Raw genomic sequence first — 26,652 nt, forward strand, 5'->3', positions numbered from 1 at the left:
CCGCCGCCCTCCCGCACCAAACACACACACACCCCCGCCGCCCTCCCGCACCAAACACACACACCCCCGCCGCCCTCCCGCACCAAACACCGCCCACCCCCCGCCGCCCTCCCGCACCAAACACACACACACCCCCGCCGCCCTCCCGCACCAAACACACACACCCCCGCCGCCGCCCACGCACCAAACACACACACCCCCGCCGGCCTCCCGCACCAAACACCGCCCCCCCCCCGCCGCCCTCCCGCACCAAACACACACACACCCCCGCCGCCCTCCCGCACCAAACACACACACACCCCCGCCGCCCTCCCGCACCAAACACACACACCCCCGCCGCCCTCCCGCACCAAACACACACACCCCAGCCGGCCTCCCGCACCAAACACCCCCCCCCGCCGCCCTCCCGCACCAAACACCCCCCCCCGCCGCCCTCCCGCACCAAACACCCCCCCCCCCGCCCCCGCACCAAACACACACACCCCCGCCGCCCTCCCGCACCAAACACACACACCCCCGCCGCCCTCCCGCACCAAACACACACACCCCCGCCGCCCTCCCGCACCAAACACACATACCCCCGCCGCCCTCCCGCACCAAACACACATACCCCCCGCCCTCCCCGCACCAAACACCCCCCCGCCGCCCTCCCGCACCAAACACCCCCCTCGCCGCCCTCCCGCACCAAACACACACCCCCGCCGCCCTCCCGCACCAAACACACACCCCCGCCGCCCTCCCGCACCAAACACACACACCCCCGCCGCCCTCCCGCACCAAACACACATACCCCCGCCGCCCTCCCGCACCAAACACCCCCCCCGCCGCCCTCCCGCACCAAACACCCCCCTCGCCGCCCTCCCGCACCAAACACACACCCCCGCCGCCCTCCCGCACCAAACACACACCCCCGCCGCCCTCCCGCACCAAACACACACCCCCGCCGCCCTCCCGCACCAAACACACACCCCCGCCGCCCTCCCGCACCAAACACACACACCCCCGCCGCCCTCCCGCACCAAACACACACACCCCCGCCGCCCTCCCGCACCAAACACACACACCCCCGCCCCCCGCCGCCCTCCCGCACAAAGCCCCTCCTTGGCACTTCCGTTCCCACTGCCTGAAAGGCTCTGCCCCAAGTATTCACATGCTTGCTCTCTCCTCTCTTTTAGGTCCCTGCCTAATGTCACTGCTTTAGGAACATCTTCTCTGGCCCCTACCTCTAAAAATAAACCCAGCCTCGCCTCGGCCCCATGTCCTGCTCCCCATTATCCTCCATGACAGTGAGAATACTTGACATTACTTGTTACCGTGTGTGTAAAACACCGACTGTATTTACAAAGGCAAGAGTGGTGGTTGTTTTTTCATCCTCTGCTGTATTTCCACATCATAATGAAGTGAAAGGTTTGTAGGGTGGACGTTCTAGCTCACACGTGCTGAAGTCAGACTTGAACCAGAGGCCAGCTCTGGCCTCTTAGACGTGCAGAACGAAGTCAGCGAAGGCAGCCAGTGCCCCTTCCCAAGGGACCCCAGTGCAGCCTCAGGCTGGTGGCTACGTCACGGTCAGACCGGGTTCTTCGGTCTTCTACACTAGTTCATTTGGTCAGTCCACGTGACGTAATTTGAAGGCCTTAAACTTCAACCATCCCTCCTTGTCCTCGGAAAGTTCCTCTCTGAAGCTGTACGCAAGCCTCCACAGATAGGTGAGGAAAACTTGGGGGTCGGGGGAAGGGGGACAAATCAGATTATTCCACTGCAGACACTTAACGATCCTCCTATAGAGGATTATGTTTGACTCCCACCCAGTTCAGACAGCTAAACAAACAAATGTCCCATCTACTGAATCCAAGGTGTTTGTTCGGGCCTTTATTAATGAGATAGAAAACACATTACTCTCAGTGTTCAGCAATTCGCTCTCAATATGTTCAAAGTAAATCACCTAGAGTCTCCCTGGACCACAGGCCTGCACGATGCCTCTCCCCGAAACTGAGCATGAAGGTGTGAAGTTAGACCCCAGGCAAACACACTCTTTTCTCTAGTGCTGGGAGACAATTCTTGTTTTGAAATGTTATTTTAAAAAATAACAATTATAAGTTGGCTATATAGTTTATGTTATGTTATCTCAATTCTCTCGTTTGGAAGAAAACCCCCTTGCAAGCACAGCAGAGAGAGGCAATTCAAACAGGAAGGAGGGAGCCAGTAGATGGGATACTGAAATTTAACAATCTTTAGTTCATCACAAATTCTAAACGTACGTTACAGACAAAATATGCAAACCAATTCAACAAAGGCTTCCACACATTTAGGTAAATCAGTACTTAAATCGATGACTTTCATTTATAAAGAAAAAAAAATGCTTATGGTTTCCCTACATGCAGCTATGGAATGCTTGGCACCAGACAGATTAAAAATAAATAAATAAAATAGTATTTTTAATCATTTATCTTAAAAAGCACATGTGTGTTTTAAATTTGTGAGCAGAGATTAATAGATCCATTTGAGCTCTGGTGTTAAGTTAAAATTCAGGGAGGCAATCATTTTAGTCACAAAAGAGAAAGCCTTCTAATATCCTTTGATTTTGAAGAAATAAAGCCTTTTAGTTGACAGTTACTTACATAAATGTGTATCAAAAAAGAGGGGTTGGCAGTGACTTCTAAATTCATAACAATTGTCTATTAGTCTGTTTTTAATAATTTTTCTTTGGCATGTAATCCTCTTTAATTAGATTCCACTGTTATTTCAAGACTCCATAAACTGGTGTCTTATGTACCAGCTGCTGAAGCAGGAGTTACTGTCTAAATGATATTCACAATGAGTATTTAGAAGGTTTACAATTATACCCTTGCTAATAAATTGTGTTATTTTCCCCAACAATTTTAAGTGCTAATCTTCAGAAGGCATTTTAAAATTAGCTAAAATTCTGTCAAGAGATTTACAAAAATTGTTAGCATGAAGATAATTATGTCACAGTCCTTGGACTCCATGTCTGATTGTGCGCATAAATCAGAAAACGTCAGCTGTGTTTTCCCTTAATAATTATCCTTACAACAATATATTACAGCCTAAACCCCTATTATAATTTCTGTTTCTGGTTTCTAAAACACTAGACCATTATTTCAAAAGTTTGGAACTAATTAAATAATATATTTCCCAGAATAATTAGTGATTATAAGTTCTAAAAATTTAAGTATCAGTAGTAAGTAGATTAATATAGAAGATGTAAATTCAGTGTTCATGAACTCTCCATCCAAAGGAACTAATCACTTAAATGTGATAATAAATTTTTACAAAATATTGATTCCATAAAAACCTAACAGCAGATGGTAGGCACACAGAGGTATGGGTGTTAAGTAGACATTCTAAGACGTATATACACATTTTATTTCAACATCAGAGGTACATGAAACACATATCTGTGTCTGAAATATGTATCAAATATGTTACTTATCATCTCTCAGTACATGATTTTCTATCTTCTTTATAAAAATATGACCTTCATTTCAGAAGGTATGAAACAAAAAATAATCTCTCTTTTTCCAATAATCATAAATTACAAGTGTGCTTTGATTTCCTCTGATTAAACAGAGAAAACCAAATTTTGAGATAAGCTCAATATCATAATAAAAACCAAAGTCTGAGACAGTGATCTTATTTTTTTAATTAAGTTTATCGGGGGTGACATTGGTTCATGAGATTATGTAGGTTTTGAGTGTACAATTCTGCTACACCACCTGCATATTGCACTGTGTGCCCACCCCCATAAAGAAAAGTGTGATCTTTATTAGCCATACCAGGAGGCATTGCCTGGTGGTTTCTCACCATATCCAGCATGTTAGGAATAGCAAAGGTATAATTTCTAGTTCTCTGAGTACTTCGGTGCTGTAACTTGTTGAAATGTCTGATGGAATAAAGGGACTGGCTCAGAGTTGTGAATATTTGAAGACAAATGAAAAAAAAGTGTACATTTTCCCAGACCATTAGTTTCATAAAAGAAGTTCTGGAAAAAAGTTTTGAATTTTTGCCCGTCAACTATAATCAATAGAGTCACATTTTCCATATTTACAAAATACTGCAATCTTTCCATGAAATCTCAGAGAGGGAAAAGTTATGTGCATCAGTAATTAGTAAATAGGGAAACTGAGGCTTATTACTAAATTAGCATTATAAACTCTGCAGTCACAGCAAATTAACAGGAGCCCTGCTAGCCCAGAAAGGAACGTAGGAGCTAGAATGAGGGATTCAGCAGATCCTTGTGAATGACCAATTTTCTGAAAAATTAGTTTGTAGCCTTAGAAACCAGGCTTCTCTCCTCGTTGGACCAACAAATAGACAAAATTCTCTCCTGCAAAATACATAAGATCTTTCACAGCTTCCTTAAAGATGTTTTAGTAACAAACACATCAGCATGTGCCTCTCCTTTCACTGTCTATGCCCCAATATTTAAAAAACAAACTGGAAATTCTACATATTGTCAATGAATCGGCATTTTTAAGTTTAATTTTTCTTTACTTTCACGTTTTACTTAATAATCAGTGTTCAGTTATAAAAGCCAGATAAACCCTGTTCCATGGAAAACACTCAAGGTGCGGTAACAGTAGCGCCGCCCTGGCCCCCGGAAGCCCTCGCGCCACCACCGCACCCGCTGCCGTCTTCCCACGCGGGCAATGCGCACACAGACCTCGCTTTAGTCTAGTTTTCTGTGTGTCCATGTATTTAGTTTTTTCCAATGGGGTTCACCTTTCTAAAAAAATAAAAAAATTATTTTTCACATATGTGGATATGTCGATATACTACCAGATCAGTAATATCTCCAAGATTCCAAAAACTGCTTAAAATTCTGTATGTTGCTTAATTAACACTTCTGTTAATGAGGGAAATAGAGTTGTTATTCCCAACATTTTATTATTACAAATAATACCACAATATGTACCCTGGTACATGGGTCAGAGTGATTTATTTATTTATTGTGGGATAAATTTTTCACAGTGGAAATGTTAGGATTTTTAAAAAATTTTAAATATACGTGACTGTTTGGCCACAGGTTTGCCTAATTGCCGACCCTCTCGCCGCGCGGTCGTGCCCAGACATCACTCATCTCTGACTCGTCTGCAGTGTGAGGCTGAAACCCATTTTTACCATTTCCTGGCTACAAATGACTTGAGCATCTTTGCATGTGTTTGGCTGTTTACACGTTCTCTTTTAGACATTGCCTATTCATATCCTTTGACATTTTTCATTATCATTTATGTTATAAATATATTCCCACACAACTGTTTGTGTGTGTCTTGTTTAGGGTACATTTCGCCACAATCATTCTTCGTTAGCTTGTTGTCTGCTTTTAAGCTACATTAAGAACAGCAGCACAAACTGACATAAAAAATTGAGATGAAGTTAAAAAGGATACGTGGAGGAAAACGTATAGCATTAAAGGATAGATCTTAAAAAAAAAACAAAAATCAAGTATTTAAAATTATAAAGTCTTTAAACCAATTCAGAATAAAAAGTAAAGAAAAGAGAACCTCTCCCCACTTCTCTCATGAACGGAGTCAATTTTTGGAGCCTAACACTGTGATGTTTCAGTTGTATCTGCTTTGGGTCAAACAGCAGCAACCAAGCAGAAAATGAGGTTGTTATTTATTTATGCTTAAACCGTAAGATTTAACCCATTCAAATGACATGTGAATAACTGGTTGAGAGAAGAGGTCAGCCAGATACTGTCTTTTTCTTAGATGAAAGTATAAACATCACTGATTTTCCCTATTTTTGCTGGGTTCATTTCACCCTATTATTTGTGATACGTTCATTCCCCAAATATGTAAAGATAAAATAATCGGTGAAGAAAATTTGAGAAGGCTGAGTTTTTTCCTGTTGCTTCTTGCTTTATTTATTAGCAAATATTGTATTAATTGGGATGAGAGGAAGCCACGTTGACAGTGATGCCAGGCCGTGGCGGGCCAGGCTCCCCGCCTCCACACGCCACACCCTGAGGCTGTGAGGGTGGCCGCCTCTCCTCTAGCGGTGCCTCGGGTCCTGGAGTTGCCACTCTTATTCTTTGGTCGGAGTAACAAAACAGTCCAGATTGTTTTTAAAGCCTGAAGTACCAATAACTGTATTTTCCGACGTTTTAATGAAATAGACAGGAACGTGTATAGTTTTCTTTGCCGCTCCACTGGAGGAAAGTGGTGGTCCAAGCATTTTCCTTCATGAAGGAAAAATGTGCTCTGTCAGAGGTTAAAAACTGAAATAAGACAAAGCGATCTGAATGCACTGCTCCCCTTAACAGAGAGACGTGCAGATCTGGCTATTTAAATATTCTTACAAGATTGGGCATGATTCATTAAAAAAAAAACAAAAAAAACTGTAAGGAAAACAGCATATTTACAGTCCATGACCAAAATGCTGCGGCGAAAATGAAATTTGAAAATTGAATGAAGAGAGTTGATTATGTAGATTGCAAGGCTCAGATAATTTACATGTGATGAAAATTACAGTATCAGTTCTTAAATTAATGGCATTATCAGTCATCCTTATTCCCTGCGCCAGTCCTTTTATGAGATTATCACAGAGACAAGAGAAGATTGACCAAAAGATTAGTGACCCTTTCATCCCATCATAAAATACAAGTGGCTTAACTTGTCATCAGAAAATATACTTATCACAATTTCCATCCATGCAGCCTGGGAACACTGCTCTGCCCCGGCTTTCTGATGGGACTCTGGAACTGTCTCTAGTGATTATCTGGACGTACTTAGTAAGCAATGAGAAGGGGGCCGATGGCCTTGCACCCCTCGTGGCTGTAGAGTCTCCAGTGCTGTGCAGGCTGAAAAGTGACAATCAAAACACTGCTGAAATGAATATGGGACGTAAATACTTCTTCTTTTAAACCGGTCTCCTGCCCGATGGGATCAGGGCAGCAACATCCTACCAGCTACCCCAAAGGAGCAGCAGCCAGGGGGAATGTTTCTTCCTCGGCATAAGCAATTCAAATATTGCAATGTCCAAACGAGCACATCTGCAACTCGCCCGGCATCCTATTTTACTTTTTGGGTATGTGTGTTAATTTTACCAAACTATAACTCAAGCTCTAAGAGAGAACGGCAGTAAACAGTGTTTGACACATATGAGGTGTTCTATGAATGAATAAAAACTATATTACTTGAATAAAAACTATATTACTTGTAGATTGCAAAATTTGCATAAATATTAAAATTAAACAAAGAAAAGACATCATAGACATCTTCCCCAGACCTTATCTCGTATGCAGTAGCTCCTGAGATAAGCATGGCTTTGTTGATACAATTCTTAAAAACCGACTTACTTCACAGGGGACAATGATAGATCTTAATATTTTTAAAATAGTCATCAGTAGTACATAAAGCAATTTTTATTTAAATAGTTAGAAAGTAATATTTCTATTAAATATATTAAAGGTTTGATGTTGATAAACAGGAAGCTACCTTGCCTTTTGTTAGAATAAATGTTGGCTGCATCATAACTAGAATAACAAGTATAATAAAATCAAATTGTCAATGAATATGTTAAATTTGGAAAAATTCTTTTAGAGCTTAATCTTCAAGTGAACTTTTTTTAAATTTTATTGTGGTAAAATACATATAACATAAAATTTAACATCACCCTTTTTTTATGAACATTTTTAAGGAAATTATACTACACTGCAATTCAAGATGAGTTCTTCTCTTGCTGCTACACTATTTTTATCAGAAGACATCTATAGTATATATTCGAATAGTCCAATTATCTTAATACTTCAATTAAGCATTACATACATATTATATACATATACATATATTACATACACATATATACATATCCTACAATTCACAGGGACTTAACTTTGTATAATGATTCTCTATTAAATGTTACTATTTACCTTTAGCTTTTCCTCTTACTAATTTCTCTAAATTTTTATCATATTTAACATGACTGTGGTTATTATTTCTTAAGTAGCTGACACGTTACTAGTTCTGCAAAGGTCTGTCCAGCACTCTGTCATCCGTTGTCAGATTGCTGAGGTCAGGAACCAGAGGGGCCTTTAGAATGCAATAAATGTTGAACTGAACTAACACTACTGTCTATTGATAGAGTTATGAAGTGAAAATCTATATTGTTTAAAAGACTTAAGAAGAGAAAGCCAGATTCACATCCTCTCAAGGAATTAACATCTTCACTCTCAGGACATGCTGCCGTCCTAATCTAAAGCCCTTGTGTTCAGTGGAGATGTTCAATAAACAGCCGTTAACTCCAACCTCTTGTCCTGGACTCGCCGGCAGCGGGAAACAGTCGGTCGTCCTGCTTTGCTGAGAACCCTTCAATCTGAAGACTGTCATTACACTCCCCACTCTGCTGGTCTCGGGCCTGAACAATCCAGTCCTCCGGCCCGGCTTCATCATTCTGTTTGTTTTAACTGTCGGTTTGCACACGTTCTTGTCGCAGGAATCCACTTTCGTTTCCATGTCTCTTCTCATTAACAGAGCTCAGAAAGGACAACTTGCTTTATGCATTTAACCCATTTTGAACATAATCAACGAAATGTTTTTTATGGTCCTCACAACAGCAATGACTGCCCCCAACTCCCCAGTCTAGGTGTTCTTAGGAGTTCGAGTGAGACTTTGACTCGCTAGAACATGATGATGGGATGCAGAAACCATTTTCCCTCAGCAAACAATGCACTGCCCTTCGGTATAGCAGCAGAGGTGTATCACACTTTCCCCCGGCAGAAGCTGATTCCATGTAAACTAAACGCAATTTTAAGACATAACAAAATAGAGCAAAAACCTCCATGTGCCATTATATGGTGATTTTGAAGAATTCCATTGTCTGGCCCAAATTCATTATGTATGGAACCTTCTAACAACCCTGAAGAACACGGTACCGGCTGCACAAGGGCTCGGTCCGGCCAGCCGAGCTGGAAATGGAAACTTGATTTTTAAGCACTATCACAGCACACAGCCAGGCTGCCTTATTAGTATGACAGGTAGATTAAATGATCACCACGTTTCTCTCCTTATAATGTCAAATGCCTATTGCGTGAGCAGTCCTCTTAAATAGACACCCATCATTTTTGCCTACATAAATCATTTGTATAAATTCCATTTGTATGGATTTACTAGGAAAATAATAATACTTCTAGAGGTTATTCTAAATATTCTAGCTGTCTGTCCTCATGAAGCTTATAATTTAATACAGGGGAGGGAGATGATACCAATATATACTTAAAACATCTATTTAAAGTATGGTACACATGTGCAGGTCAAAGGTCGACATTTAATACTGATAGCTACAGACACTGTTAAATGCTTTAGGGAGAAAAAGGCAGATAATGGGATAGGAAGACTTGGCCTGGTACAAGCACAGTGGTCAGGGAAGGTCTTTCTAAGGTCATGAGAGAGGGGAAAAGAATTGCCAAGACCCTGAGATGGTTCTGAACTTGGCTGATTTCAAGGAAAGTAGAAAAAGACAGTGTGCCTCAAGTAAGAGAAATACAGCACATAATGATAGAAGGAAAATCAGGGCAGGGAGACAAGGTCTGAACCACGCAGACCTTCCCAACCATGACAAGTAGTTGGTCATTACTGAAACTACCACATGATGCTCTGCATGGAAATAGTTGATTAGCCTCATTGTCGTAAAGGCAGGGGAACAAACCATCACGTGGTACTTTCTGCTCTCTTTGTAAATCACTCTCCCTGTTCACTAATGCTTTAACTTCAAGTATTAGTACATCATGTATTTCTATATTCACTAGAAAGTATAGATTTCTTAAAAGAAAAAAAGTAGCACAAGAGAGCAGTCACCTTTAGTTAGGGGAATTAAATGAGAGGAGCAAGCCGTGGGCCAGCAGCCCCCGCTACCGCCCCAGCTACCTGCAGATGGAAGCCCCCTGCTCCCCTCACCTAGGATGCCGTCTGCTATCCCCAGCGGACTATCAGGCATTCAGACAGGGCTCCGCCACACGACATGCTTGACACCAAACTGTATTTTTCCTCAGAATAAGTTATTTTTCTCCTAGGAACAACGAGTACTTTCGGGATAGAGTGACAGCTGAAAACTAAGAATCCAGTGGCTACAAAAAATGTCAAGTCATATTCAAACTAATACTCCCTCCATTGCTTTATTTCTTAAGTACAAAGAAGGTATAGTATTAAAAATGAAGGTAAATGAAGAATAAAACTTTTTAAAAAGTAAGTAATTGGTGCCCTGGCCGGTTTGGCTCAGCGGTTAGAGCGTCGGTCTGCGGTCCGGAGGGACCCGGGTTCTGTTCCCGCTAAGGGTACGTACCTTGGTTGCAGTTTGTCCCCGGCCCTGGTTGGTTGTGCGGGTGGTGACCACTCGATGTGTCCCTTTCACATCGATGTTTCTCTCTCTCTCTCTTCCTCTCTCTCCCTCCCACTCTATCTGAACAAAAAAAAAAAAAAAAAAATGGAAAAATGTCCTCGGGTGAGGATGATAAAAAAAATAAAAATAAAAGTAAGTAATTGGTAATATAATTGCCCTTAACATACCTACGAAGCTTATTGAAATATTTAAAATTACTCTTAAAAGTTTCACACAATCTGAAAGGATTTCAGTTCCAGCTTATCCTAACGAACAACAGGAAGTACAGCAAACTAGTTATCAGCTTACAGGAACAAATTCCACGGAGCCTGACTTCACCTTTGTCTCCGATACTGACGACTCCGATAGAGAAGTCAGTTAATAAAATGTAATAGTACATACTTACAGAATCATAATATAGTGTATAACTTATTAGTCTAGAAACAATAACAATCTCAGCCAAAAAAAAAAAAAAGAAAAAGAAATATCACAGACGTGATGAGAGTAGGTTGAGGACTTAAGATAGCATTTGAATGCAAGTCCAAATCTATCAATTAAACACAAATATAAAACATTTAAACTTCTCTATTAAAAGACAAAGATTCGCCCTGGCCAGTTTGGCTCAGCGGTTAGAGCGTCGGCCTGCGGTACAGAAAAGACAAAGATTCTCAGAACTGAAAAATCATAAAATCATGCTGTACCTCTATATCAAATGAGAATTTAAAAATGAAAATATGGGCCAGGCAGAAGCAAAGCATGAGATTGCTTTATATTGATAAATGGTAAAATCCACACAAAAGATAAAATTGTAGGAAACTGAGATGAAAGCAGAGCATTTAAAATATTTTTCAATAGCCAATAGCAAGGGAAAACTTTAATATATCTCTGTTTAACAATGAGAAAATATCACCTCTGTTTAAGAACATATTATAGACTGAGACTATTCTCTTAAAATGTCATATTGAGTAAATATAACAAAATAAATCAAAACAGTTCACCCTTTAAGAGAATTTGAAAGTGTCACCGTAGGGAAGATAAGAGGTTGGACTATGATATGCAATTATATTTTGTTATTAGGTCAGCAAATATCCTAAGAGGAATTTTCTTTTATGTGTATACATCCTGTAAGTATCAACATCAGTATTATATGAACATTTAAAATATGCATGTGTATAATACACATTTAAATTGCCCATTTCAAAAATATGAACATAAATCTATATTATATGAAGTGACTAATTCGTACAATTTTGCTTAATTAGATATGAATCACTGTTACTCTTGTCTTAGTTATAAAAGAGAAACTGTTGTATAACTACAGCAAGTAGTCTGTCTCCATTAGTCAGCATCTGAAGTGCAGTGTTTGTTTTAGAGAAGCTCAAATAAAAACCAAAGGGTTTTCAGAGGAAAACAATAAGGAAAGATTCAAGACTTTTTTCTATGTATTATGAGATTATGACTCATATGTTTCCAAATATTTGAGAGAAAACAATTTGTTTGCTTTGAGTTATAACTAGTAATTGAAGGTTAGATATAAGGCAGAGATTTCTTAAATGTGTTCCGAAAATAATCTTAAATAAGTATATTAAATGACGACCGTTGCAACAATATCCACTGTGAAGTTCTAGGGCATTCGATATATAAATTATCATGACTATGATAATAAAGACATTTAAACAATATGCAGTATGATATGTGATTACATGGAACATTTACATGTTATTTTATGTGGAAAAAATGAGGTTAGGAACTAAGATATATTCTATAATCACATTTTTAATAAAAATACCGAAGCATAGACTAAGACTAAAACAACACACTTGGAAGTGTTGGTGACTCAATGGTAGGCTTTCAAGTGATTCCATTTTTCTCTGTCTAAATACATTTCCTAAAGAAAAAAAAATATCTCTGTACTACTATAAATTCTTTAATAGCTAGTTTTACTGAATTCTTGCTATGTACTAGCATTGTTCTAGTGCTTTATATGTCTTAATTCTTTTCTACACTACAATAGCTCTTTTTTTTAAAAAAGCCATTACTAGATTACATTTTTTCATATGGAGAAACTGAGGCACGGGGGTTTGAAGAACTCGCCTATGGTTTCCTGAGTAGAAACTGACAACCTAGATTTGAACCTTACTCTTTTGGTACAAGGGTATGAACCACAATCTAAGCATTCCACAAAAACAAATTGAATTATCTTTCATAATTTTAAAATCACCAGAATAGTTACATTAAAATGAAAGAAACCCAGATGAATTTAAGGATTGCTGTGCTTAGCCTGTGCCACCAAGGTCAGGTCTAGCCCCTGTTATACGTGTGGGCAGGAAAACACATGGCAGGTCTTCTGCAGCAACATTTGGATGAAGCTTTTCTAAATACCCGAGTCTCTTCCAAACTTTGAATTTTGCAACTTTCCTTTAACAAAATCAAAATATCACATGGTGCGCCTGGCCGATTTGGCTCAGCAGTTAGAGCGTCAGCCTCCGGACCAGAGAGTCCCGGGTGTGGTTCCCACTAAGGGCATGAACCCTCGGTTGCAGTTTGTCCCCGGCCTGTGTGGGTGGCAGCCACTCGATGTGTCTCTCTTACATCGATGTTTCTCTCTCTCTCTCTCTTCCTCCCTCTCTCCCTCTGGCTTTATCTGAAGATGAATGCAAAAGTGTCCTGGAGTGAGGATTTAAAAACAAACAAAAAAATATCACGTGGTCGTGGTGTCCTCAGGAGCACTGAGAAATTTCCTGCCTGAGAAGTAAATGGCTGTGGGGGAAAAATTATAGGCCATTATGGCATGCTAACAATCCAAATTAGATAAACAAACACGAGGCATGGAAAGGAAGACCAGCAAACACGGGGCAGAGAACAGTGATAAGGGTAATGGATGCCGTCCTCGGAGGCTGCAATCACAGGCCGAGCCCTCTGGGGAAGATAAGTCATCTGGTTTTCAAGTTATAAGGGATTCTTACAGAATGTTTTCAGTTTGAATAGCTAACTCTGCAGGCAACCAAAATAGGGTTCTCAATATCTGATTAAGGTCATGCACAATTACAACAGGTAAAGAATACTGTCCTGTAAATAGCAAGATGCAGATTAAATGTCCAGTTTCCTCTGTTGCTTAACATGTAGGTATTAATTAAGGAAGTAGATTAAGCTATGCTGAGCTAAATTCTTTGTTATGAAAATGAAACCGAACTCTGTATCAGGGCACTATTCACGCCTACAAGGCTTCTTAATGAACTATTTCGTGCTCTCATCCAATAGTCCTTTTATTTCATATAAATTATTTAACAGAAATGGATTTTCACAGCAGAATCTGGTTTAAATGTCTAAAAAAGTCAGCCCAGATACTAGGTTAACTGAATAGGAGGAAACATGAGAAGAGGTATAATATGAGGGTGCTAGGCAATCATGAGATAAGAAACACATGAGATAATAGGGAAAACAGAAGTACCACTAATGTCATCTATAAGAATTAAGTCTCCTATTTTTTCCAACTTAATTTCATCATGCAAATTGCCTACTAAAAGCCATCAGGCTGGGTGATTTTTGTATTTCATTGTTTATAACTATAACTCCACCATCTGTTCTTCTATAAATGATATATTAAAAATCAAATCAATGATGATTTTTTAAAATACATGTCCATTTTTAGACTGTATCTCCCATAATTCCTTACCAATTTGTTAATGAAAGGGGAAAATGCAGTGTCCTCTTTTTTCTTAAATTGTTTATGTAATAAAACAAAACAACTCATTTTGTGGAAAACAGAGCAGACCAGAACTTTAACATCTTTTCAGGGTTAATTTGATCACTATTTTATTGTTTGAAAAGCAATGATGCATCCTGGCCTGTGTGGCTCCGTGGTTGCAGCGTCGGCCCCACGCCAAAGGGTCTCAGATTTGATTCCCCGTCCAGGGCAGGAACCGGGTTGCAGGTTCAATCCCTGGCCCTGGTTGGAGTGCATGTGGGAGGCCACCCATCAATGTGTGTGTCTCTCTCTCTCCGTCCCTCCCTCCCTTCCACTCCATCTAAATATCAATGGAAAAATATCCTTAGGCGAGGATTAACAAAAACAAACAAGCAAACAAACAAACAAAAAAAACTTATTTTGTTGTTAATTTTAATATAAACAAGTATCTAAAATAATTAAGTTCTCATCACTAACTCACATTTTAAATTGGCATCCACAGGACCACACAGAGGGCGGCTCCGTTTTTTCATTGCTCATTGACCTGCTGAGCTACCGTGGTCACGTAGACATAGGGAACCAAAGACGGCGGAGACCAGATCCCTATCACCAAGGAGCTCCACTCGCCTGCGCCGTCGAAGACACGGGATCCATGGAGCTACATGGCCACGCGAGAAACTTCCTTCCTGGATACCAGGATGAATCCTCAAGAAGCATTTCCAAAAGTACATATCAAATAAATCTTTATTTTCAATTCACTCTCCTGACCACCCTGCCACAGTCTTTGAAGTGAAAGACTTGGTTATGTCAAGTGACGCCACAGGAGACGTCACACACGTAAGCCGGCCGGTGGGGCTTCCAGCCAGCTCGGTGCATGGTTAGAGGGTTAACAGGACACACTAATGGATGTAAACTGATAACATTTCTCAAGGTGATAAAAAATTGAGTCATTTGTACACATTCAAAAGCTACAACACTTCAAACAATATGTTCAATTAGTATTTGTATAGGTCCTTCTGCTAACATCCTGATCTTAATTTGAAAAGCAACCCATTTGAGTTTTTTAATAAATTATAAATACTTAATGTATTTCTTCTATATTTGATTATTACTGATTATATTGTGTTATACTTGTGTTTTTATATATAATGACATATTTGTTATATATTTACTTAGGTATAGTTTGTTGACATAAATTTACATATATGAGAGAAGGAAAAGTAATTAACTCTCTCACCAAGCCCCATATAGACACTTCAGAATTCTCCCTGGTACCTCAGTGTGGCATGCAAATATTATCAATACTGGTGTGTGTCATGGCATTCTAAAACAAAACAAAAAAGGAAGAAAAAGTTTGGGAAGTTCTACAGTAAATGATATCTTAATTTGTAATGATGGGAAAACTGGCATATCTTTGCAGTAAAATCAGCTAGATTATTTTGTTTGTGAAATTTTACCCCATGAATATTATAAAATATGCTCCCAGGGATCTCACAATTTTATAAAATGTCCAGGTCTTCAGGGCATCAGGTAAGAAGCATTATTCCTTATTTCATTTGGGCACCACAGAAAAACCATAATATGCTCCTCTTCAAGCCTTTTGTAGTGAATAATTCTAGATAAAATAAAAACTTCTCATCATAACAGTACAAAGATATAAGCTATCTAATATTTTCCTTTGATGACCTAAAACAGCCTTTTTAGTCAAGCCAAGGTGACAGCTGTATTTTAATATTTACTTACAGACCCTGGAAATCATTTTCCTCACTAAAAGATACTGTTAGATGGTATCTGAGAAAATCAGGCATTGTACTATAGACTTTTCACTTAGTCTATGGGAGCTAAATATTTCTAATTTCAACACCTCGAAATTGGTGTTCAAAGGGGTAAAAGAATTTGAGCCCTGGACAGTGTGTTCAGTGGTTAGATCATCAACCTAGGCACCGAAGGGTCTCGAGTTTGATTTCCATTCAAGGGCAAGAGCCTGGGTTGTAGGTTCAATCCCCAGCCCCATCAGGGTGTGTGAAGGGGGACCCCAGTCGATGTGCCTCTCTCCCATCAATGCTTCTCTCTCTTTCTCTCCCTCTCCCTTCTCCCTTCCACGCTCTCTAAAAAATAAATGGAAATAGTATCCCCAGGAGAGGATTAAAAAAAGAAAAAACAGAAAATGAATTTGAAAGACCAAACTTTAAATATGCACCTCAATTTTGTGACCGTATGTGTTTAAATTTCATGAATTAGATTTGAAATAGTAGCATGGTCTAGTTTCTAGAATCTTTGTTTCATTAATTTGCATAGTTACTATTGCCAAGCATTTGTCTCGGCCCTGAGGATACAGTTCTGAATGGAACCGACTGAACCACTGCCAGCAATCCCACACTCGGGTTTATGTCCGAAGGCCACGGAGCCTCTTCTCGGAGATGTCTGTGCAGCAGTGCTCCCTGGGCGTGCCCACACAGCCACGAGTGGACACTGCCGCGCATGCCCTGACAAACGCATGAAGAAAGAAGATGTGGTCTAGTCCTGGCCAGTTTGGCTCAGCGGTTAGAGCGCTGGCCCTCAGACCAAAGCGTGGTGGGTTCGATTCCAGTCAAGGGCACGTACCTCAGTTGCGGTGCATCCCGGCCCTGGTCGGGTTGTCCGGGAGGCAGCCAGCTGGTGTTTCGCTCTCACATTGATGTTTCTCTCTCTCTCCCTCCCAACCACTCTATCTGAAGATAAATTTTTTAAAAATCCCTGGCTGAGGATTTTTTAAAAAGTGTAGTGCAACGATGCAATGGAAAAATTAATCTTTACGGGGAGGGGGCTTGCCATTTGCAACCACATGGATGAACCTGAAGGCATTTTGGTGATGTGCGCCAGACAGAGAAAGACAAATACCATGTGATATCACTTATATATGGAATCTACAAAAAAAAATGTTGAACTCGTAGAAACAGAGAGAATAGTGATTGCCAAAGGTTAGGGGAGGGGTAAATAGGAAGAGGTTAGTAAAAGGGGACAAACTTCATTACAAGATGAATAAGGTCTGAGGATCTAATTTACAACATGATGAGTATAGTTGATAATACTGTAATGTAGAGTTAAAATGTGCTAAGAGAATATAACAAATATTCTCAAAAAAAAAAAGGTAAATATGTGAAGTGATGGGTGCATTAATCACCTCGGAGGGAAGACCTGTTGGGAAAGGGCACTGCACAACGGTCCTCGATGTGTGCATGCCTAACTCCAGCACATCGGAGTTGGAAGAACTGAGGGAGCCGCAGAGACAGCCGAGTCCCTATCTCAGATGGACACTTTAACCCTCCTTTCTAAGACAGATCCAGCAGGCAGAAAATTAGTAATGACATAGTTCAACTCCACAATTACATCAACCAACTGGATAGCATGGGCATCTACAGAGGACTTAATCCAGCAACTGCAGAGCGTACTTTTTTCAAGCTCATAGAACATTCACCAAGACAGATATTCTGGGTCGTAAAACACATCTCGAGAAATTAAAAGAATAGAAAATATAGAATGTCTGCTCTTTGGCCACAGTGGAATAACCTAGATCAATTAACAGAGAGAGAACTGGGAAATCACAAAATACACAGAGACTGCACACACCCTTCTAAGCAACACGTGTAACAAGGAAGATATTTCAAGAGAAGTCGAACAAAAAATGCTGATGCTGTCCACATGTTTTCTCCAGAAGGGAATGACAGAACAATAATACCTACCACAGAAATACTTCCCCAAGGTGAGGAGATCAATGTCAAGTGTTTTGAGTTCCTTGGAGGAAGACATTTTATACAAGCAATCTGGGATTGCTATCTTGGTGATACATTTATAATAGTTTCCAAATGATTTCTCAGAGCATATACACTATCTAGGTTCTTTCCTGATGCTAACATTGTGTTAACAAACACACTGAGAGGCTAGTGAAACCCTCAAATAAGACAGACGTCTCAGCAGGAAAAAACTCCCATCAGCATTCCTGTTCTCCACATTTCAGCACTGTTTTCAACATCACATGTGGCTTTCTTGATGTTTATTCCTGTTATTAAAATAGCCGGTTTTATTTATAATTAGTAACGAGATATTCTTTGAGTCACTGCTCATGCTGCAGTGGCACACCATCGCCGGTTGAGACTGTCCGTCAGACACGCTGAGCTGCTGAGCATGTTCACATCACTGCTGAAAGTAAGTTCCTTCGGGGGAAAAAAAGCTAATTTGGGATGAACCAGGAAAACTTGCTGATTATATCTTAGTAATTATAAATTTAACATAGTCCCTAAAAATAAAACACCTTTTTCTAACATGTTAGAATTTGACATACACCACTGTGCTCCTTGGGAACTGGGAGTTGTCTGTATCAGAAACTTGCTTTAGGTGGTCGAAGACCTAAACAAGAAGAGTAAGTGTAACTCACAAAACACAGGCAGTGAAACTGTCCATGAGGAGCCATGACTAAGGGGCCCAGCAACTTTCTGTCCGCCTCTGCCTCTGCCTTCTCTTCAGACGGGCTTTTTCTGCTGGGTGATGTACGTGGAACGTGGAACATAGACACACCAAAACACCCTGGTTTTTCTTTTTTCTCTGCTCAAACAGCCCAGAATGAAATAGAATCTTTTGTCCCCGACTTCTGAGAGAGAATCTGATGTTCTCGGCTGGGCCGGTGTTTTTCAATCCGACTGAAGTCATGGGAACTCAGAGCGCCAAGGGGCCACCATGCAGGCGGCACTGGGGGCAGACACCCTCCCGCATGCACTGCGGTCCTCTGTATCTCAGAACTTATGATAAATATGTGTCTCTTGTAGAAGAGAGTCCTATAACTAAGGAACTTAAAAAACAAAAGCAGCCTTGGCCGGTTTGGCTCAGCGGTTAGAGCCTCCGCCTGCAGTCCGGAGAGGCCCGGGTTCGGTTCCCGCTAAGGGCATGTACCTCGGTTGCAGTTTGTCCCTGGCCCTGGTTGGTCGTGCGGGTGGCAGCCACTCAATATGTCCCTTTCACATCGATGTTTCCCTCTCTCTCTCTTCCTCTCTCTCCCTCCCACTCTGTACAAAAAATGGAAAAATGTTCTCGGATGAGGATTAAAAACAAACAAACAAACAAACAAAAATACAGGGAACTCAATCCCAAGAGGTTGTATATTACAGGTATGCCGCCCCAAAATATGCATCATGGAGATCACTGGAGCTAAAGGCAAGGAAGACAATGCAAATGCAGAAGCATATCTTCACCCTCCCCCATACGCCTAAGAGCAAGAGTACACGTGGCTCTGTGAACTGTTCCCTGCCCTGTCCTGCACCACAGCAATGCTAACACCGGAGACAAAAGCCAGCACTGAGAGCTCAGACCTTCCTGAACTAACGCTTCCCTGCCGACTTCCCGTGTTTCGCTTCCCACAACGAACCACTCTGTTAAAATGGTGCACACGCCCATGAATGTGACCGCTTCCGTGGTCTTCACATCCCTTCCGTGAACACGAGCAGAGAACGCCGCCCTGGCTGGCGCGGCTCCGCGGGCTGGAGCGTAATCTTGTGCGCATGTTTTGTTGTTATTATCAAAGCAATTCAAGAGAGGTAACAAAAAAATTACCCTGGATTAGCGAAAACAAAGAGTGCTGATCCTGATTTCAGTATAGGAAAATCCAAGTAATTTTCAACCCGTAAACGCATGATGGAGGACCATGGCAGCAGAGCCCTGTCCAGACGCAGCATCAGAGCAGGGTCTGTGTCACGCTGGTTTCTGTCTGCTCCCTGGTTCTGAGTAACACGCAGAACATCGGTGGTCTCGGGTCTGGGAGTATACAGCATACCCCCAATCTCCAGGAAAAGAAAAGCTCCTCAATTCCTGATCATTTGAACAGGCGCTATTTCCTACATTGGAAATTATGGCACTTTATTTAAGGAAATCAGTCCGACCAAGTGAGCTCTGCAGAGTACAGCCTGCACAGAAGTCAGTTCCAAGGATCACACATCAAAGTGTTCCCTCTCGTGTCCCTTAATCATCCCTCCGATTAGCGCTCAAATGGGACTGTGATTAAAAATGCTGCTGCCATTGTCTACCTATTCAGGAGTCTAGCATTCCACGTGGGTCCCACTGATTAGCGTCTGAATAGGACAGCTATCAGAAGACAGCTGTACGCCCATCGTACGCCCACTCGGAAAACAGCAAAACTCGGCATTTATTTGCTCTGAGCACCAAATAAATGTTTTGCGAAGGTAAAATAGACCATTAGGCGCTAAAGACAATTTAGCTGATTGCTTTTGTTCAGAGTATTCTGCTTTCCCATATGCAAAGATATTTCTTATTTGCAAATATAGTAATATACTTCATTAATATCTTTTAAAATATCCATGTTCTGTTTTTACAGATATAGTCTTAACATGCATCTGCTTTATTATACAGTACTTATTGACCTACAATGCATCATACAATTCCGGTTTAATGTTTATGACTGTGAAGAGAATGGCTACATAAACAAATCGCATCAGTTTGGTTCCACATCTTTCGGGTCTCTTCTGGATATCCCTGGGCTAATATATAACCTATATAAACATTTCTCGGGAGAAACTCTCGTCAAATGGTGAGAGGAAGTAAGAGAGGAGCGCACATCAGGTTAGCTAGCCCTCAGTCCCCGCAGGGCTGGCCAGGGCGCAGTCCCCACAACAAGGCAGAGCTGTGCATCAGGATGAAACTGGGCAGGACCAGGCATCACACCAAAGCTTTTTGGAGAAAGGAGAATGTGGAGGAAAAAAATCACACAAATATCATCCATTCCAACTTGATGCATTCAGTAGGAAGTGCTAAAAAAAATCTAATCTCTCTCTCTCTCTCTCTCTCTCTCTCTCTTTCTCTCTCTCTCAAGCACACACACACACACACACGCACTTTGCTGCAGGAAATTTCTGAGCACTGAAGGATATGCTCTGTTTTTCCTTACCATCCTTAATACCCCCTGCTCATTATCTCCCCATGTTCTGTCCACATGTAGGTGTTCCGCTCGGTACCCACTGTCACGGTGGACACCCATATGTGGTAACAGAAACAGTCCTGGGAGCATCAGCCCATCACTGCTGTAATGATAAGTCATAACACTTACAGGGAATTACAGGGAGAGCCAGGCACTGTTTTAAGGATAGCAGGCAAATTGACTCAATCACTCCTAAGAACAACTGTATCAGGTAGATGCTATTATTACCTTCATTTTACAGAAGAGGAGATGGAGGCAGAAACAGATTGAGGAATTCGCTCAAGATCACGCAGCTAGTAAATGGAAGAACCAATCACTGAACCCAATTAGTTTATCTCTGGGGCTCACTCTCAACCAGCCTCTCCGCTGACAGGTCAGCCCTTCTGGTTTCATTGTCTTCTTTCCTAAAACCCACGTTGACAAGAAGAAGCTAGCTTTAAAGGGAAAGTTTTCTTTCTTTTGCTAAGAAAGCAGAATGAAACACGTCTTACTCGGGGGAAAGTCGGCTCCAGCCCAATGCAAAGCCTGACCAGACAACGACATGCCACTCTAATTAACAGTAAAGTTGGCTTAAAAAAAACAGAGCCAACACTTCGATGTTATAAAATTTTCAAACTGAAGATGAGCAAAATAAAGTAATGGGGCTGATGGCTGACAATTACAAATGAGTTTAATTTGTGTGTCACATGGAGAAACTTGTGATCAGACTGAAATAAATAATTTTCAGCCTTGTAACAGCCTCAGGAAATCAAGAGTTAACACTTTTTCTTCTTTGTCAATTAACATTGTATTGCATATTTCTGCCCAGAGAACAATTCTGAGTGTGGAAAACACATATTTTCAAAGAGAGAACTTCATACCACATGGCAAGACTCCATACTGTAGCATGTAGCGAAGAGTGTGCTTTCTTAATGAGATGACAGGGACTTTCCCTGATGAAATAACCATAGCACAGAACTTGCCGACACAGGTCATTGTTGATATCACCCTCATGATCACCACTGTAACTGTCACTTGTACGTCATCCCTTGGGTCTCATCTCTTGGTCCTTTTGTTCACCTGCTACACTTCGGCCGTTCAGTACTGAAATGGCTTCACGCCTTAAGTTCGATATACCCTCCTCCTCTTAATTCTTTCCATGATCTGTTGTCTACTCTGGTGGGACCCCCTCCCCTTCTTTTTCTTTCCCTCCTTTGTTTGTATTTTCATCTTTAATTTTGGTTCCTCTGGGAGGCCAATCTTGAGTCCTCACACCAGTATCCGCTCCTCAGCTCTAACTGCCATGGTTGGCAGTTCTGACAGTGGGTGATGGTGAGTGACCGGAAGGACTACGGGAAGGACTGAAAATTGTTCAGGCAAGACAAGGGTGCCCCCCCTTTCACAGTGGCTGACACGTATTAGGTCTGCATCAATATTTGGCATTTAGTGAAACTGTACAAGTCAGATTTCAAGCAAATATTTATACTCTGTAAGTCTTAAAATTTGGTAGACTGATTCATCTCTCGTCATGCTATATAAATACGGACAGCGTGATGCAACACGTTCATTTGTTCAGAGGGCTCCCTGCTATGACAGGAACTATTCCCAGCCACTGGATTGTTCCCAGGATGCTCTTCAATGTCCCTGCTTCAGATACAGACAATAGAAAGCAGTCAATGGTTTCAGATGATAATGACTAATTCAGGGTGTGCTTTGTATTCTTAAAGAATCTGAGATCACCTGAAATTCTCCTTTTGAAATCCGTAACCAGACTTCAAGACTTCCACCAAAAATGCCTTCCCATAGCAGCACGTCACTGTTTAAGGTAAATATTGGTTATGGGTCAACATTCATGTGATGCAAACCTCACCCCAATTTAAAAATGACAAAGTCTGCATTATGTCTAAACGACACGCAATTTTAGGCTCAGCATCCCCATTCTACTTAAAGTTCTATTCCCTGCCAGCAGGGTTTTTAGGTATTTAACAGTACTTTTTAATCTCTATAGATTGTGCCCTCTGTTCAAGTTTCAAGCTTGCATTTTCTTTAAAGGGTCAAATACTTTCCTCTAGTTAATGTCCAACGTAACATGCACACATAAAATTCATTAGTAAATTCATCTAGTGAGAGCTTCTAATATTTGTGAAAAGTATGGAAGAGACTGTCCAATAAAGATCACTTAAAATATAGTTATTTTAAAACTTATATTTTTCAAATTCACTACAAATTTCTCAAGAAACACAGCAGGATATGTGGTCTTAAAATAGGAATGATAAAACCAGATGACACAAACAATGCACATTTCACCTTTAAAAGAAAGCATTAGGTTACAAAGAATCTTAGTTTGGGTTTTTTTTATTTTTTATTTATTTTTTTTATTTCAAAAACTCCTTCAGGCATTCAGACTATTTTTGGAAGAAAGCTATTGTCAACAATCAGGAAAGCAAGCTCAAACTTGAAAAGTTGTTTTAAAATATTGTGTAAGAAGAGGTGAGGGCAGAACAGGAATTGCTTTCTTACTGTGAATCTGGTCAAAAGTTCATTTCACTTTGAAGCTTAAAAATAAGAATCTAGCCTGGCAGGAGTGGCTCAGTCGGCTGAGCATCATCCCTTGCACCAAAAGGTTGCCAGTTCAATTCCCAGCCAGAGCACATGCCTGGGTTGAGGGTTTGATCCCCTGTTAGAGAGCATGTTGAGAGCAGCCAACAGGTGTTTCTCTCTCTTTCTCTCTCCCTTCCTCTCTCTAAGCATGTCCTTGGATTAGGATTAATAAAAAAAAGAATCCATATTGTACATTTGATATGTACCAATATTAGGACCTAGACTGTATGTCAAGTCTAACAGAACCAAGTAACTGGCTTTCAAGATAGAATGACCCAACCTTCACCTTCTGAATGAAATTAATTGATGTATTAACTATGTAGATTTCATCCCATAAGAGTCACATAAACTTGAGAAGAAAAACTGGACTCAGCATAGAAGGCAAACTCTAAGGATAATTTCCAGAGTAGGAAAAATAACCACATTTGGAAATCATGTCTAAGAGGAACAAAACACTGACTTCTCCTTCCTTGTCAGAATGCTCCCACAACCCTCCTGTGGGTCTCATCTCCCCCCTCAGAGTGCTTTGTAGCTACTTCTCATGTCTGCTTGCCCAGGTGTTCAGGGCCGTGCTGAACCCCACTGGGGCCGGAGAGATGCTCCCACATACACGTGTTATATGTTTTTGTATTATTTAACTTGACTACTGAGTCTTTGGAGTCCCTTATATTCTTCACCTGAGGCCAGTACTTCACTTGCCTCTTCCTAATCCCTGCCCAAAGGCTCCAAAGGTCTAGCCTCCACCCATAGGCTTTTAACTACCCATATTTATTCTGATGTTTCCAAACGTTTCACCTCCATCTTTGATCCCTTTTACGACTTTTACAATTAAACAGGATGTCACATAGGTAAAAGAAACTTAGAAGGTCCCAATCTGAATTCACTATTTCTCTCCATTTATCCCATAAACAATTCAACGCACACATAAAGTCCACTTCTAAGTCACATTTATTTTACCTCCTGCTATGGACTGAGTGTGCATGCCCCTCCCCCCTCAGCGTGATATTTGGAGGAGGGCCTTTGAGAGGTGATTAGGTCTTGGTGATGGAGTCCTCACAAATGGGGTTGGTGTTCTTACAGAAGAGACCCCAGACAGCTCTCCTGCCCCCTCTGCCATGTGAGGACACAGCTGTCCAGGAACTGGGACAAGGGTCCTCACTGACACTGAGTCTGCCAGAGCCATGATCTTAAACTTCCCAGACTCCAAAACTATTAGAAACAAATGTTTGTTGTTTCAGTCGCGCAATCTGTGGTATTTTTGTTATAGCCACCAAATAGTCTATGGCACCGCCTAAACACAGGCCAGCCTGCTGTGTCTCTGACACCCCAGGACCCTGGTCTTCCTCGTGTGTCTTCCAGCCTTCCACACCAGCGCCCAGCCCCGCCTCCCAGCTCGCTCCAGTCCATCTCCCACACTGAGAGCCAGCCCGATTCAGCAAAAGGCAAATCTGACCAACTCACAGTGATCATTAAAACCTCTTCCTGGTCTGTCCTTTGAAAGGGAACTACTACTATTTATTGCCATTTCTGTTGTCTTCAAAAGAGTGTGAGAACTTTTTTGGAAGGCCTATATCATATTCATCTTTACCCCAGTTTGAAAAGTGGCCCAGTGCCTGGTCCACGGTGAACGGGCAAAAATGCAGAACTGAAGCAGTTACAGAGACGAGATCAGGAAGCTCATGGGGGGCGGGAAATGACCTATCAAAACTTACATATTACTTAGTCATTATCATTGTCTAGAAGGAAAAAATTCATTTTTTATTTTTATTTACTTATTTTAAAAGTTTTACTTATAAAGATGTGGTGCCTGATTTCATGGGTTCAATCTCTGGTTCCACCATTTGGTTTATCCTTATTTTTACTTTTTTACTGTGAGCGCCTAGTAAGTGTCAAGTGTTTCAAACAAATTAGCTAAATTCCTAAAAACATGTCCAATAATGTGCTGTCTGGACTTGTCTTCCTTTTTATTTTCTCCCAGGATGTTTTTTGATTTATAACATTTTTCTGGTCTTAAAAAATTGCTAATGGAAAATGATTGTAAAATACTTATGTAATTAGGACATTTCAACATTTTCAAAAATGGCAAAAATAAACAGCAGTTATGGAACACCTGCTTAAAAGATACTGGAAAAAACTGCTTTGTGCTTCATTAACCAGTATAAACACATTTGCCAGCTTAAATCCCCTACTGAATTTAGGATTTCCAATTAGTACTGGAATTGTTTTAAACTGTCAAAGGAAGAACTCCTGAGTAAAAAATTTCAGAATGGCCTTTCTTAAGGGCACTTTTACTGCTCAAACAGATGCCTGTGTTCTTAGAAGATGCCTATTTTCTAATTTATTTATTAACACCAAATTTGTGTCTATTTTATTAGGTAATTTTAGACTACCTTTCTGCAGATTTTTATTCATCTTTGAGTAGCATTCAACACAGTTCCTGGAAAATGGTCACTTCAAGGACCGAGGTAGAAGGAGGAAGGCAGACAGGGAAACCTACTAGATATTGGTTGATTCTTGCATGTGCCCTGACCCGGGATCAAACCTGCAACCTTGGCTTACTGGACTGATGCTCTAACCAACAGAGTTACCCAGCCAGGACCTCAGTTCACTCTCTATAATTAATCATTAAATTATATTGTTTCAGTCACCACCATTATTGTACAGGGTTGTGCCTGGTCATCTGTCTACTCCTTAATCAAATGTAGACTACACCAGTGTCCTAAGGGTCATTGTACAGGGCAAAGCTCAAAGAATCTGAGCAAAAAAAAAAAACAATTCCAAACCCAGGTCTGCCATTACATGGCTATGTTATCATCTCAACTCATATTGTTTCTCTGTACTTCTATTTTTTCCTGCCTTCAAAAAATTTTACCAACTGGTCAGTGACAGAAAAATAAAAAATCTGATAAACACACATGCACATTCACAAATACCCTCATTCCCATCCACATGTACAAAGGAAGCAAGGAGTACAGAAAAATAAATTGAAACCATTATATTAGACAGTGTACACAAAATAACAAAAGAACTAATGTTAAATAAGTTAATACTATTCATTGTCTCACTAATTAATTTGAGAAAATTA

The 26,652-nt window shown here is 40.9% G+C and overlaps 1 protein-coding gene across 1 annotated transcript in view; it reads right to left on the bottom strand.

Annotated features, from left to right (window-relative positions):
• DPYD (dihydropyrimidine dehydrogenase) overlaps nucleotides 1-26,652 on the bottom strand; it is a 587,465-nt gene that overhangs the window by 538,704 nt on the left and 22,109 nt on the right. The window lies entirely within an intron of this gene.

This window comes from Molossus molossus, unplaced genomic scaffold (genome assembly GCF_014108415.1).
Source record: "Molossus molossus isolate mMolMol1 unplaced genomic scaffold, mMolMol1.p scaffold_m16_p_20, whole genome shotgun sequence".
NCBI classification, from domain to species: domain Eukaryota; kingdom Metazoa; phylum Chordata; class Mammalia; order Chiroptera; family Molossidae; genus Molossus; species Molossus molossus.